Source organism: Urocitellus parryii, chromosome 3 (assembly GCF_045843805.1).
Source record: "Urocitellus parryii isolate mUroPar1 chromosome 3, mUroPar1.hap1, whole genome shotgun sequence".
Classification (NCBI taxonomy): domain Eukaryota; kingdom Metazoa; phylum Chordata; class Mammalia; order Rodentia; family Sciuridae; genus Urocitellus; species Urocitellus parryii.
Genome location: NC_135533.1, coordinates 98,855,882 through 98,871,035, shown reverse-complemented (window position 1 = coordinate 98,871,035; position 15,154 = coordinate 98,855,882). Strand labels below are relative to the sequence as shown.

The window sequence follows — 15,154 nt, the reverse complement described above, 5'->3', positions numbered from 1 at the left end:
CAGAGTTGAAACCTAGGGGCAGCAAGTTATTTTTTATTTTTCCAAACATATTGTTTCTTGGACCCCTGCTACGGAGTACCTGAAGCCTGCACAGGGGAGCCTGGATTCTACATAGCTGCTCTAGTGAGTCAGGTCATGCATTTCTTCATACTGCAGCTTCATGGCAGCTTCTATTCAAATAACATTCTGAGCTAGGTTTGGGGTTTGAAAAGCAAGATATGATTATTAATAACAAAGGAATGAAAGGAACAAGATGGGAGGTAAAGAACCTGTTAGCCAGAGGACAGTGTACCAGTAGTAGTTCCTCCCAGTGACCTGCTTTCCAACAGCCATCAGGAGGAATTGCCTTGGTTTGTTCTCTCCATGGGTCCGGAGGGAAGCAAGCTCTCCACGGGAGATAGTGTGTCTGGCTCTGGTGCTCAACCCTGAGCTCCTGATCTCTGCTTCCCTCAAGAGCCCTGTCTTTCTGGTTTTTATTGCTACAATGTAAGACCACAGACTGGGTAATTTATAAAGAAGAGAGGTGTTCTTTTTAGTTTATTTTTAAATAGTTCTAATCAGTTATACAAGACAGCAGAAAGCTTTTCGATTCATTGTACACAAATGGAGCACAACTCTTTATTTTTTTGGTTGTACATGATGTAGAGTCACACCACATGTGCAGCCATACTTGTACCTAGGGTAATGATGTCCATCTCATTCCACCATCTTTCCTAGCCCCATTTCCTCTCCCTTCTCTCCTTCCCAATTGACCAATGAAAGTTCCTTCATTTTCACCCTCTCCCTCATTATTTATCAGCATCCACTTATTAGAGGGAACATTTGGCCTTTGGTTTTTCAAGATTGGCTTAGTTTTCTGAGCATGATATTCTCCAACTCCATCCATTTAGTGCAACTGCCATAATTTTTAAATTTTTTAAATTTTTTAATTTTTCCTCTTTTAATGCTGAGCAATATTCCATTTTGTACATTTACCACATTTTCTTTATCCATTTTTCTAGTGAAAGGCATCTATGGTGGTTCCACAGTTTAATTATTGTGAATTTAGCTGCTGTAAACCTTGATGTGGCTGCGTTACTACATTATGCTGATTTTAAGTCCTTTGGGTAGAGACTGAGGAGATGGTTAGCTGAGTTAAATGGTGGTTCCGTTCCAAGTTTTTCAGGAAATCTTTATACTGCTTTCGGTATTGGCTCTACCAATTTGCAGTCCCACCAGCAGTGTGTGAGTGTACCTTTTCCCCCACATCCTCAGCAATACTTAATTTTGTTTCTATTCCTAACGGCTGCCATTCTGACTGCTTTCTCTCATTGCTTTAGATGTTGCACATTTTTTTATATATTTGTTGATTTATTGTATATCTTCTTCTGAGAAGTGTCTCTTCAGGTCCTTGGCCCATTTATTGATTGGGTTATTTGTGTTTTTGGTGTTAAGATTTTTGAGTGATTTATATATCCTACAAATTAGTGCTCTGGCATGTGTGTGGCAAGAATTTATTCCCAATTAGTAGGTTCTATATTCACCTCATTGTTTCTTTTGCTAAGATAAATTTTTTTAGTTTGAATCCACCCTATTTATCAATTTTAATATTAAATCTTGTGCTATGTATGCCTTATTAAGATGTTGAGGCCTAATCTGACATCATGGAGATTTTGGCCTACTTTTTCTTCTAATAGTTACAGTGTCTCTGGTTTAATTCCTAGGTCCTTGATCAACTTTGAGTTGAGTTTTGTTCATGATGAGAGGTATCTGTTTAATTTCATTTTATTGCATATGGATTTCCCAGTTTTCCCAGCATCATTTCCTAAACATGCTATCTTTTATTCAATGTATGTTTTTGGTTCTTTTGTCAAATATAAAATAACTTTAATTATGTGGGTTATGCTGTACCATTGGTCTACAGGTCTATTTTGGTGCCAATACTATGCTGTTTTTTTTTTTTAATATTGCTTTGTAGTAAAGTTTAAAGTTTGGTATAGTGATACCACCTGCTTCACTCTTCTTGCTAAGAATTGCTTTAGCTATTCTGGATCCCTTCTTTTTTCAGATGAATTTCATTATGTCTTCTTCTTTTTCTTTGAGGAATGTCATTGGGATCATGATTGGAATTGTGTTAAATCTGTATAGTGCTTTTGGTAGTATGGTCATTTTGACAATATTAATTCTTCCTATTCAGGAACAAGGGACTTCTTTCCATCTTCTAAGGCCTTTTTAAATTTCTTTCTTTGGTGTTCTGTAGATTTCCTTGTAGAAGTCTTTCACTTCTTTCATTAGGTTGATTCCCAAGTATTTTAGAGTTTTTGATGCTATTGTGAATGGGATAGTTTTCCTTTCAGAGGATTTGTCACTGATATACAGAAATCTCTTTGACTTGTGGATGTTGATTTTGTACCCTGTTACTTTGCTAAATTCATTTACTAGTTCTAGAAGTTTTCTGGTGGAATTTCTGTGTGTTGTAGATATAGAATCGTGTCTGCAATTACTGCTAATTTGAGTTCTTCTTTACCTGTATGTATAACTTTAACTATGTTTGTCTATTTCCTCTTGCCAGTGTTTTCAGAACTATGTGTTGAAAGAGGGCATCCCAGTCTTGTCCCAGTTTTTATAGGGAAAGCTTTCAATTTTTCTCCATTTAAAATGGTGTTGGCTTGGGGCTTAGCATAGATAGGTTTCATGATGTTGAGATATGTTCCTGTTATCCTTAGTGTTTTTTTTTTAATATGAAGGGGTGCTGCATTTTGTTGAATGCTTCTTCTGAATCTATTGAGATGATCATATGGTTCTTATCTCTAAGTCTATTGATATGATGAATTACGTTTATTGATTTCCATAGTTGAACCAACCTTGCATCCCTGGAATGAACCGTGCTTGATCATGGTGTACTATCTTTTTGATATGCTCTTGTATTTGATTTGCCAGAATTTTACTGAGAATGTTTGCATCTATATTCATTAGAGATATTGGTCTGAAGTTTTCTTTTTTGGGTGTGTCTTTGCCTGGTTTTGGAATCAGGGTGATATTGGCCTCATAGAATGAGTTTGGAAGTGCTCCCTCTTTTTCTACTTCCTAAAATAAATTGAAGAGTATTGGTATGAGTTCTTCTTTAAAGGTCATGTAGAACTCAGCTGTGTATTCATCTTGACCTGGGCTTTTCTAGATTTGTAGGCTTCTGATGGCATCTTCTATTTCATTGCTTGAAATTGATCTGTTTAAATTGTGCAGATCCTGATTTAAATTGGGCAAAGAATGTGACTCTAGAAATTTGTCGATGTCTTTGTTTTTTTTCTGTCTATTTCTATTTCATTGGACTACAAGTTTTCAACATAATTTCTAATCATCTTCTGTATTTCTGTCGTGTCTCTTGTGATATTTCTTTCTTAATAATGTATATTAGTAATTTCAGTTTTCTGTCTCCTTCTCTTTGTTAGCAGAGGGTGGCTAAGGGTTTTCCAATTTTATTTATTTTTTCAAAGAACCAACTTTTTGTTTTGTCAATTTTTTTAATTGTTTCTTTCTTTTCAATTTCGTTGATTTCAGCTCTGATTTTAATTATTTCTTGTCTTCTACTGCTTTGGGTGTTGATTTGTTCTTCTTTTTCTAGGGCATTGAGATGTAATATTAATTCATTTATTTGTTGACATTTTCATCTTTTAAGGAATGAACTCCATGCAATGAAATTTCCTCTTAGAACTGCCTACATACTGTCCCGGAGATTTTGATATGTTGTATCTGTGTTCTCATTCACCTCTAATTTTTTTTAAATCTCCTCCTTGATGTCTTGTGCAACACATTGATCATTCAGTAGCATATTATTCAATCTCCAGGTTTTGGAGTACTTTTTATTTCTTATTTTATCATTGATTTCTAATATCATTTCATTATCACCTGATAGAATCAGGGTAGTATCTCTACTATTTTATATTTGCTAAGAGTTGCTTTGTGGCATAACATATAGTTTATTTTAGAGATAGATCCATGTGCTGCTGAGAAGAAAGTGCATTTGCTCATTGAAGGATGAAATATTCTATATATGTCAGTTAAGTCTAAGTTAATAATTGTATTATTGAGTTCCATAGTTTCTTTGTTCAGCTTTTGTTTGGAAGAGCTATCCAGTGGTAAAAGAGGTGTGTTAAAATTACCCAAAATTATTGTGTTGTGGTCTATTTGACTCTTGAACTTGAGAAGAGTTTGTTTGAGGAACATAGACGCTCTATTGTTTGGGGCATAATATTTATAATTTTTAAGTAATTTTGGTGATCGTTCCCTTGAATAGTCTGTAGTGTCCCTCTTTATCCCTTTTGATTTAGTTTGAAGTCTACTTTATTCAATATGAGTATGGAAACACTTGCTTGCTTCCACAGTCCATGTAAGTGGTATGATTTTTCCCAAGCTTTCATCTTCAGTCTGTGGATGTCTTTTCCTATGAGATGAGACTCTTGGAGGCAGTATATTGTTTTTTGTTTATTTGTTTGTTTGTTTGTTTGATCCAATCTGCTAGTTTATATTTTTTGATGGGTGAGTTTAGGCCTTAACATTCAGGGTTGTTATTAAGACATGATTTGTATTCCCAGCCATTTTTGTTTATTTTTGGTATTTAATGTGACTTGGTTTCTCCTCTGTTTAGTTTTTCATTTAGTGTAATTACAAACCCTCACTGATTTTCATCATTGTTTCTCATTCCCTCTTTGTGGAGTATTTTGCCAAGGATGTTCTGTAGCGCAGGTTTTCTATTTATAAATTCTTTTAACTTTTGTTTATCATGGAAGGTGTTTTATTTCATCATCAAATCTAAATCTTAATTTTGATGGATATAAGATTCTTGGCTGGCACCTCTTTTCTTTCAAAGCTTGGTATATGTTGTTCCACAATCTCCTAGCTTTGAGGGTCTGGGTTGAAAAATCTGCTGTGATATAAATTGGTCTCCCTGTATATGTAATCTCATTTCTCTCTCTTATGGCTTTTAAGATTCTATCCTTATTCTGTATGCTAGGTGTTCTCATTATAATGTGCCTTGGTGTAGATATGTTGTAATTTTGAATATGTGATGTCCTGTAAGCCTCTTGTACTTGGTTTTCCAATTCATTCTTCATGCTTGGGAAAATTTTTGATATTATCTTATTGAAGAGATTGTGCATTTCTTTGGTTTGAAATTCTGTACCTTCCTCTATTCCAATAACTCTTAGATTTTTGTCTTTTGATGCTGTCCCATAATTCTTGTATGTTCTGTTCATGGTTTCTTACTATCTTCATTGTGTGGTCAACTTTATTTTCCAGATTATATACTTTGTATTCATTATCTAACATTCTTTCTTCCAAGTGATATAGTCTATTGGTTATGATTTCTATTGGGTTTTTTGTTTTATTCATTTCAAGAATTTATGACATTTTTTTCATAGTCTCTCTTTCTTGAAGTAAGAAAGTAAGCTACTGTATTTGCTCTCTTATCTCTTTGTTGGAGTGAACCACTTTTGCCTATATTTGCTCATTTAGGTCATTCTTTAATTCACAGATCATTTTAATTATTAACCTTCTGAACTCCTTCTCTGACATTTCATCAACTTTGCTGTGCATGAGTTCTGTTATTATAGTATCCTGGTTTCTTGGGGACACTTTTCTCCCTTGTTTTTGTTTGTTTGCTTATTTGTGCGTGTGTTGTATGTGTTGTCTATGTGTCTTCCTTTCTTGCAGTGTGGATCTGAGATATTACAGTTTCTACCCTATATTCTTATAGTACCCATGCAGATTGTCTGTACCTCACCTTGATGTTGGGCTTCTAGACCTTGCTGATGTCCCTCAATGCATGCTTCTGCAACAAAAAATGTTGGTGACAATAGCTGAAGTAACTTGAGGTTATAGTGGAGGTGCCCCAAAATTGATGCAATGTCTTACAGAGATTGGGCTGTCACTTTCCTTTTGGAATGCCTTCTCTGAGATGCAGCTGCTTCTAGGCCCTGTCTTTTGTCAAAAGGTAAGGGCTACTGCATTGGGAAGGCTGTGGCAATGTCGCAATGTCCCAAGATGGAATTGGGTTAGGCTTCGGCTCCCAGGTGGCCGGGAGGTGGACTTGGACCCACCCTGGGCCTGGGTCCTGCCTATGTAGGTGTAGGCAGATCTGAGCTGGGCCTGGGTTCCAACAGTGGCCTGCTTGTTGGAAGAGGCAGTCCTATGCTGGAGCCTGAGCTCCAGTGGGTATCTGCCAGTGGCGGGATGAACCTAGGCCTACCCTGAGCCTGAGTTCTGTGCAGGTTGGTGTGGGAGGACCTGGACCAGGCCTGAGCTCTGGCGGGGGTGGGGGGGGGTCTGCCTTGTGTCTACTTTTTAATAAATATTTTTATGTACAGAAAGAAAAAAGACAAGGTGTTAATATATTTAGCTTGGAACCAGATTATATTCCTGCTAATGTATTATGTTTCATATAAACATGTGAGTACTGATTTTGGTCATATTAACAAAGAGTCTGGTAACATCTAGATTGCTGTATATTTTTAAGAAAAATTTTTCTTAAACATGCATCATTGCAGTTACTTAGGACATTCCCACCCATTTGTTCAGAACCCAAAATAAAATAATGCAAATCTACTTCCTCATTTTCATTACTATTTTTTTTAACCATTTTCCCCCACAGTTTTATTAGTGCATTATAGTTGTACATGTTGGTGGGATTTGTGGTTACATATTTGTACATGCACACAATATAACAATATAATCTGACCAATATCATTCCCCATCACTCCCCTGTCTCTCTGCCTCTCACCAGTTGGTCACTTTTCTCTTTTGATCTCCCTTTGATTTTTAGGAGATCCATCCCCATCATTTTTCTCTCTAGCTTCCACATATGAGAGAAAATATATAACTCTTAAACCTCTAAGTTTGACTTATTGAACTTAACATGATGGTGTGTGGTTACATCAATTTTCCTGAAAGTGCTATAATTTTATTTTTTAATGGCTAAATAGAACTCAAATTTTTGTTTTGTGTGTGTATAGCTATGTGAATTGTGCTACTATAAACATGTATATGCATGTAACACTGCAGTAAGATAAATTTAATTCTTCGTAAATACTGAGAAGTGTTATAGCTAGGTCATATGATAGTTCCATACCTTATCTTTTGAAGAGACTTCATATTGAGTTTCCATAGAGGTTGTACTAATTTACAGTACCACCAAAAGTGTTCCTTTTATCCAAATCCTCTCCAGCATTTATTATTATTTATATTCTGATGACTGCCATTCTGACTTGTGTGAGATAAAAATCTCAGTTTTGATTTGCATTTCTCTAATTGCTAATAGTTGTTGGCTATTTGTATTTCTTCTTTTGAGATCTATTTAATTCATTTGCCCATTAATTTTGTTATTTGAATTATTGTGGTGTAAATTTTTTTGAGATCTTTATATATTCTAGACATTAATCCTTTGTCAGGAGTATAGCTAGCAAAATTTTCTCACCTTCTGTGGGTTCTCTTTTCATATTCCTAATTGTTTCCTTTGTTGTTCAGAAGTTTTTAATTTGATGCTGTCCCATTTATTAACTCTTGGTATTGTTTCCTTAGCTTCAGGGGTCTTATTAAGAAAGTCATTGCTTGTGCCCAAAAGTTGGAGTGTTGATCTTACATTTTCTTCTAGGAATTGCATAGTTTCTGGTCTAATTCTGAGGTGTTTGATCCATTTTGAGTTGATTGGGGCAGAGTGAAAGATAAGGATCTAGTTTCATTTTTCTACATATGAATAACCAGTTTTCCCAGCACCATTTGTTTAAAGAACTGTCTGTTCTCCACTGTATGTTTTTGGCTTCTTTATTAGCGATCAGATGACTGTATCTATGTGGGTTTGTCTCTGTGTCTTTTATTCTGTACTATTTGTCTATGTGTCTGTTTTTATGCTAGTGTCACTAGCTATTACACTCTCCTGTTCTCACAATAGATTTGGCATCAAGATGTTCAAAATACTATCTGATAGCAGGGACTGGACATATTTTGTGATGATGTATCTTGAGGCATTTTGGACCTTGCTGGGGGTCCCTTTTCCTTCCCAGGAGGTTATAAGCCAGTGGAGAAGATAAGTCAGAAATAATTAGTGAAAAACAAAAGACAGAGTCAGAATTATAATTTTAAGGGAGCTTGGAGTGCCTGATAGGTCCCCACACACAGGAGCTGGAGCTGAACAATTAGAAATTGGCTCCATTGTTTATTTACAGGGGGGACATCAAAGGCAGGGATTAGATTTCAGGGGTGGAGATTTGCTTCATAATGCCTTACAGTCAGCAGGTTGATTGGTAGGCTACACCCATCTCTGAGAGGCAGTGTAGTTTTGCAGCAGGTCACCCCATCTCCGGTGCTGTGTGGGACCAGGCAGAGCTGAATAAGGCTCACATGTGTCTGTACAGTCTTGGCTGGAGAAAATTTCCACTGGAAGTTCCCAGAGATCAGATTCTCTTATTCACTGGCTGTGATGCCAATTTTTGGTTCACACAGATTGCCCTCGACAGTGATGGAGAAGAAGGCAGAAGCTGAGAGCAAGTCATACTACACCACAGATAAGATGGTGGTGCATTCAAACAGAAACAGTCTTCCTCTCTCACTGCCTTCAGCTGAAGACACCTTATTTCTGCCTTCATTATCAATTTTACTTCAGTCATCCATGCCCATTTGTTCAAAACCTCAAATAAAGTAATAAGCACCCTATCATATTTGAGAAACATATGAATAATGGAGAATGTAGTCTTCTTCCATTGTGGTTGCAATCTATCAAATACCTGTTTACAAAAATAAAAATTTCTTTGCACTTATGTGGTAGGAAGAAACTCATAAATATCCTTGAGTTTGGATAGGAAAGAGCTAGCTTCAAGGTTTAGTGCTAATGAATTTTCCTCCATTTTTCAGAAGTCTTCAATTTAATAGTTGTCTTTCACACCTACAGCAAATGCCTTGTGGAGAAGACAAGGTGACTACTTTCTTCCTTTCTGCCTAGTTGGAATCTTTCTTGCATTGTCTCATAGCCACTTACATATAAATTTCCTGCATTGACACACCCACACTCACTTTCGGGAATCTCTTTCAGAAGTTGAGTTAGGTGCTTGCATAGTGCTGACTGTCCTTTTACTAGATGTCTTGCCTCAGAAATGAAACCTGTACATAGTTCTCTGTTGATATTCAAAATGACAGGAACTATGAGTGACAATTGGATGAATCAGCAGGGCCACTAGGGAATGAATTATTAAGAAGTGTGTACATAGAAATGAAGAATCCAACTGAAATCTTAATAATGTGTAAGTTTAAGGAAACAATCAAATTTCTGAATCCAACAAGATACTTTAAGTCATGGTCTATAATCATTCAGACCACAGAGTGTGAGAGGACACAGAAAAAAAGACATCTAAATGAGTGAAAAGATGTCAGCAAGACTCAAACAGAACAAAAAAAAAAATGGAAGGAGAGATCTACTGTTATGGTTTGGGTCATGTGCGAGATAATTCAAGAAGGCTTGGAGGTGAAATGATTGGGTTTTAAGAGGTTTAACCTAATCAGTGAATTAATGCCCTCATAGAGATTAACTGGGTTGTAACCATAGGCAGGTAGGGTATGACTGGAGGAGGTGGATCATTGAGGCCTGACTTTGGGTATATATTTTATATCTGCTGAGTAGAGTCTCTCTTTGTTTCCTGGCACCAACATTCACACCCTTCTGCCCTGATGTTCTGCCTTGCCTGGACACACAAGGAATGGAGCTGGCTCTGTATGGACTGAGACCTCTGAAACTATGAGCCCCCAAATAAATGTTTCCTTCTCTAAAATTGTTCTTGACAGCTATTTTAGTAACTGCAGTGAAATATCTGACTACAACACCTGAAATGTCAACGTTGCTGCTTAATCTCAAGTAGCCATCTTGGTACATGTGAAAGCTGCTTTCTGAAAACAGCAGAACAATATAATAGAAAGTATGAAGAACTCTGATGTCTATGGATTTCACTACCATTTCCACACTCTCTACACATTGTTTTTCAGAATGACATTAGTAAGATGACAGAATACAAGTTCCCTGGCTTTACTACACTTTATAGAAACTCAATTCGTAGAAACAGGCAAGAATAACAACCTAACTCTCTAGAACTCAGGAATGAGGCAGAGACACGCTGATAACTACAGAATTCAGAGCTGCGATTGAATGGTAAGAGCTGTTTTTTTGACTCTGTCACCCCCCCCTCAAGCTGGCATAGTGCTACACAGAGAATTCCCCTGGGACCATGGTTTGTACAGTGGGAAAAGTTTCTTCACTGTTTCCGTCAGAATTTTTGCTGCTGTGACTAAAATACCTGACCAGAACAATTGTAGAGGAGGAAAAGTTTCTTTGAGGGCTCACAGTTTCAGAGATCTCCGTCCATAGACAGCCAGCTCCATTCCCTGGGGCTCCAGGTGAGGCTAAACATCTTGGTGGAAGAGTGTGGCAAGGGAAGCAGCTCACGTGATGATTAGGAAAGCAGAGCAAGATCTCCACTTGCCAAAAACAACTATATACCCCAAAGTCATGCTTGCAATGCCCCACTTCCTCCAGCCACACCCCATCTGCCTTCAGTTACCACTCAGTTAATACCATTTCAGATTAATTCACTGATTGAGTTATGGCTTTCACAGCCCAATCATTCCCCCCTCTGAACCTTCTTGTATTGTTTCACACATGAGCTTCTGGGAAACACGTCGCACCCAAACTATAACATCCACCATGCTGGAAACCTCTGCAGTAAGCTCACTCCTGTATCATACGACCAGAAGCACTGGGGGAATCCATATGTAAATCAACTTTCTGTTGCTGTGACACAGAGCAGAGATAAATCTACATAATGAGAGGAAAGAAAAATTTTGGCTCACAGTTTCAGAGGTTTCAGTCCATGGTCAGTTACCTCTGTTGTTTTAGGGATGTGGTAAGGTGAAATATCATAGCAAGAAAATCTCCTCACCTGATGGTGGATGGGAAGCCAGGGGAGGGGGATGCTGCAGGAGTCCCAATATTCCCTTCAAGGGAACACTCCCAATAACCCAACTTCTTTCCAATAGGCCCCACCTCCCCAAATTTCCATAACCTCCCAATAGCACTGTCATCTAGTGATCAGGCCTTTAATACATACACTTTCGGTGAACACTTTCAAATCATATCAGCCAGAAAGGATAGACCACCAGGGGTCAATTAGAAAAACAGAGTGCACAGTGCTCAGAGCAAAAAGAAAACAAACAAACAAAAAAAAAAAAAACAGACCTTGATGGTTTCTCTGGACCAGAGAAATAAGCCAGTGGCATCATACTGCTGCAAGCATTGTGCCCAGAAAGCAGCTACAGGTTACCAATTAAATTTCTGTACTTACATTAAATCTTCCTCAGTTTGGGAAAGAACTATAGGTCAGTGATTAAGTTCTGGTGCAATTATCAAGTTCTGATGTTCATGATATGTCTAGGATTAAGTTCCCCTATTAAATACTAAAGGTCAGAGAACATCTGCAGAGGCCAAAAGAAATAAGAGCCTCCTCAAATGTGCAGGCATCAATATAGGAACACAAGGATCATAAAAAATCAGGGAAACATGACACAAATGAAAGAAAGCAATAAAGCTCCAAAAATACACCACAAAGAAATGGATTGACAAGCAATTCAGAATAATCCTTAAAGAAGTTCAGAGAACTATCTTTAAAAAATAAAAATAAAAAATTGGGTTAAATTTTTAAAACAATTCATAAATAGAAAAGTCTGAGAAAAGAATAGGAAGAATTTTTAAAAATAGAACTCCTAGTATATAGCAATTGAACTAAAACAGTCAATAAAAAGCTTTAACAGCAAACTTGATTAAGTAAAGAAATCAGTGAGCTTGAAGACAAAGCATGTGAAATTATCTAATCTGAGAAGAAAAAATAAAAAGGAATAAAAATATTAAAGAAGTTCTATATGACATCATCAAGTGAACTAATCTTTCATGTGATTGGATACCTAATGTAAAAGAAAGAGAAAAAGACCTAGAAAATATATTTAAGAAAACACTAGCTAAAAGATTTCCAACCCTGGAGAAAGACTTTACAAAATCCAGGTGTGGGAAGCTTGGAGGTCACCAATCAAATTCAACACAAGAAGGCCTTTACCATGACACATCATAATCAGATTATCAGAAAATCAAAGACAAAGAACACTGAATGCAGCAAGAGAATTCAAACATGTCACATTCACAGGAGCATCGATACAGCTTTCAGTTATTTCATCAACAGAAATACTGCAAGAGAAGAAAGAGTGGGTTTTTTAATTTTTTTTTATTATAAAAGCAATGCAAATAAAAACTGAAAACTAAAGTCATCCATTTATTGCCCTGCCATCCTACAGTAACCATAGTTAGTAATTTGATTACTATTATTTGTAGCCATGATTTCATTTATTCATTCATATACTTTTTTATCTTGTAATTTTTTAAATTTAATATAATATTTTCTCATGCTTTTCATTACTAATTTTTTGTTGTTAATTTTTTTAAATTTTATTTGTTCTTTTTAGTTATGCATAACAGTAGAGTCTATTTTGACATATTTATACAAACATGGAGTATATCTTATTCTAATTAGGATCCCAGTCCTGTGGATGTACACAATGTTGGGATTCACTGTGGTGTATTCATAGATGTACATAGGAAAGTTATGTCAGATTCTTTACACTTTGCTATTCTTATTCTCCCCTCCCTTCCCTTAATTCCCCTTTGTCTAATTTACTGAATGTCTACTCCTCCCTCCCCCATTTTGTGTTAGCTTCCACATATTAGAGAAACCATTCAACTTTTGGTTTGGGGGATTGGCTTGTTTCATTTAGCATGAAAGTCTCTGGATCCCTCTATTTACCAGCAGATATCATAAAGTCATTCTTCTTTATAGCTAAGTAATGCTCCATCATATATATATATATATATATATATATATATATATATATATATATACATACACTACATTTTTTATCTATTCATTTATTGAAAGGTACCTATATTATGTTCAAAGATTATCCACTGTGAATTGAGCTGATATATCCAAAGGAGTAAAAATCAGCATTCTACAGTGATGCAGCCACATCAATGCTTATAGTGGCTCAATTCATTACTGATTTTTAATGAGTAAATAATGTAACCTCCATAAATATCTGCTTATTAGGTATATACCTAGACCAGAGGATGACTCCATTAGGACCACATTTTATAAGTTTTATTGGAAAATATCCATGCCTGTTTTTCTACATATTGTCTATGGTTGCTCTCATACTACAAACAGCAGCACTGAGAAGATGTAATAGTATGGTCTGCCTAGCCTGAAATATTTATTTTCTGACTCTTTATAGAAAAGAGTCTGGCTGATTAGTGCTCTAAACTATTAAGTGGTTCATAATTTGGATAATATAAGTAATGCCACCTGAAAAATCTTTGTGCATATAATTTTTCATACTTTGGATGACTTTATTGGGGGACATTAATAAAAGTGAAATAACAGAGTCTAATTAATAAAGGCATTTTTAGGAGGAATATTGTCCCCTACTCTCTCACTCATAATATTCTAGCTATCATATATTAAGGATGGTAGGGAAAAAATTGGAAAGGAAATTTTTGTACTAATGTAGGCAGCATTTTTCTGGCATAGTTTTAGTTTTGATTTAAGTCAATCAAAGAGGGAAATAATAGTAAGTGTGACAGGAAAACAAACCAATTCCAAGAACTCTTTGAAGTTATATGAAGACAACAAAGCAGGCAGAAGTAAACTGTACAGGTGACAAAGTGCTTATGAAGTGTCATCCTAAGCTAGCTGTAGTGTCCTGAAGGCACAAGAAGAGCTGAGTAAAGAAAAGAGGAAGTAGTTTCAACAACAAGCCCACAGTTCCAACAACAAGCAGCTGCAAGTGTGGGATGACAGAAGCAGAATGTGAGTTCTCCCCCATCTGAACATATCCTCAGCATAAACCTGCACACAACTGTAGTTAAATAGTCTCCTATAGGGAAGTCCTAGAACTACTCTGTAGTTTTGAGTTTTGAGTTTAATATAAGTTCTTCTATCTGAGAAAGTTTCATTCTTCAAAAAGAAAACTTAAGGAATGGGACCAGCTAAATCAACTCTGTTAGATATAAAAATGAAGCAAGAGGATGGGTCTCAAATGTAATCTTTTATGAATAAAATAAGCATCAGGAAGTATAGATGTCATATTCCAAGGGAAATATTCTGAGGATCTGGCATCCTAAATCCCTCTGTAAATTTATTATAACAGACCATAGTGAAATCAAACTCTATTAGGACCAAAGTGAAAGACTTAGCATATCTGGATCACCTTGCAATTTTCAAGATTCTTTCAAAATCTTTCTTATCCTGTTATGGCTGTGAAGGAGAGATGGGTATAGGCACCACAGTCTATAATCCTTTGCCTTCTCTCTCAGAACCAACCAGGCAGATGAGCTGGCATTCAGGTATTCCTGCACACTTTACTTACTTCCTGCCAACCTGTACTCTCTGTGGGGTCCATGTAAACCAAGAATGGTATATAAACTTGAGTCGCATCTCCACCAATTCCATCATTTCTAAATACTTAAGGTGGGTGCCCATCCAGGTGTCCCTCGGGGCCCATAAGGGAGCACCAGTGCCATTGCAAAAGTTGCCTGGGTCCAGACCACTGCAGCCTGGGGCTGGCTCAGAATCATTCATCTCCTCCATCAGGGATGATATATTCTAATTGTTGAATTAAAAAAGCCTCCTAATCAAGAATATGGTACTCAGCTATCCAGCAAAGCTGCTGAAGAAAGGACAAAGGGTTTCCTAGACAAGCAGAAGGTTCATCATCACCAAACCTGTCTAATAAGAAATGCTAAAGTGTGTTCTTCATGCTGATAAAAAAAGAATGCTGATGAATAATATGAAAACAACTGAAAGTTTGAGATCTTGCTTTTATTTTATAAGCTTCTGTCTTTGAATTGCTTTTGCTCTCTCCTATGAGTTTTGGTATGCTACATCTCCATTTTCATTTGTCTCAAAAATTTCTAATTTTCCTTTTAATTTATTTATTGATCCACTGGTTATTCGGGGGCACGTTATTTAATTTCCATGTATTTCAAAAGTTTCCAAATTTCCACTTTTAATTGATTTCTAGTTTTATATCATTGTGGACA

At 36.4% G+C, this 15,154-nt stretch overlaps 1 pseudogene; it reads right to left on the bottom strand.

Annotated features, from left to right (window-relative positions):
• Positions 1–14,195: 14,195 nt before the first annotated feature.
• On the bottom strand, positions 14,196–14,702 carry LOC113197976 (tRNA-splicing endonuclease subunit Sen15 pseudogene; annotated as a pseudogene).
• Positions 14,703–15,154: the final 452 nt, after the last annotated feature.